The sequence below is a fragment of the Echinococcus granulosus genome (genome assembly GCF_000524195.1).
Source record: "Echinococcus granulosus chromosome Unknown EG_S00024, whole genome shotgun sequence".
In the NCBI taxonomy this organism is placed as follows: domain Eukaryota; kingdom Metazoa; phylum Platyhelminthes; class Cestoda; order Cyclophyllidea; family Taeniidae; genus Echinococcus; species Echinococcus granulosus.
In genome coordinates, this window is record NW_020170404.1 from 865,508 (window position 1) to 866,714 (window position 1,207).

The following is a 1,207-nucleotide window of genomic DNA, read 5'->3' on the forward strand; positions in this document are numbered from 1 at the left end:
AACACTGCTGACAGAGCTTTCTTTACCGAGGCTGCGTTCCAGGCCATGGCTAAAGGCTAGAGTAGGTTTATAAATACTGCGCAAAAAACTGTGTAAAAAAAGAAGCAGTTTGCAATTGTAGGCAATCACTTCTACTCTTTCGGCCCCTAAAATCGTCGTTTTACTTGGCCGTCTCTCCTATCTAAAAATGCATTTGTCATCTCTTCACATCACTGCCAGTCCCCCTTCTGTACGTTTTACTACAGAAACCTTTATTAACTTAAAAGTAATATGAAGCGACAGCTACAGTTACATTTTGCGTTTTGTTTTACCAAGGGTACCCTTCAAATCATTCCTTAAAATCGTCAAAGAACCTATCGAAAATTGGATTCGAATTCGGCTTACTTATAAACAACAGTTATAATGGGCTAAATCTGTGTAGAAATGCTCGAAAACGGAGTGAAGCACTTCACATGAACAACTTTTTAAGATAATGGATTATGGCGGTATTAAAGCAAGCGATAAGTTCAGGACGCTCTGCTTCCCACACGGCTGCCTCCTCTTGCACAATTCTCAAAGCAAGTCAAAGAGATCTCAGCAGGCCTTATTTAAAAACCACTGCAAAGTTGAATTTCGACACCTTGTTAAAATGCCCTACGCACAAATTCTTGATGCTACGGTAGAGCGATCGAAAGGGTTCGGATCCAAGTAATCTACCATGGTAAGTATTACGGCTCCTATGCCTTCTTGCTGGAAGCAGGGATTGCTCGTCTCGTCTGTATTTGGATTCCTAAATATAACGCAAAATGCAATCACAATTCATGCAACAACAATCTTGAATTTGTTCACATTTAGCGCTGGGGGTACGTAATAGTTCACAGGGGAGAGTGCTTATACTAATAAGAGCTTTAGCCTCAATTATAACACTTTGAGCCAACCTTTAAAGTGTGCAACCTCATGATACCTCTAACCGTCACGTCATTGTGACATTCCAGCCACGTTGCCCCTTTGGGATTGGCCCTGTCAGTTTTTAGTTACCACTGGCCTCACAACAGTGAATACAGCATGGGATACCCTCTCATCATGGTGTCGAATTTCGTGTTGAAGAAATCGCGAGAGGCAGACAAATTCACTTATGCTGCCATACGAATAAGCGACCCGTGGTTTGCGTCACTCGACCTTCGTCAAATCGATACCCATTCTTTTGATCCCGTCCATTAATCCGTCT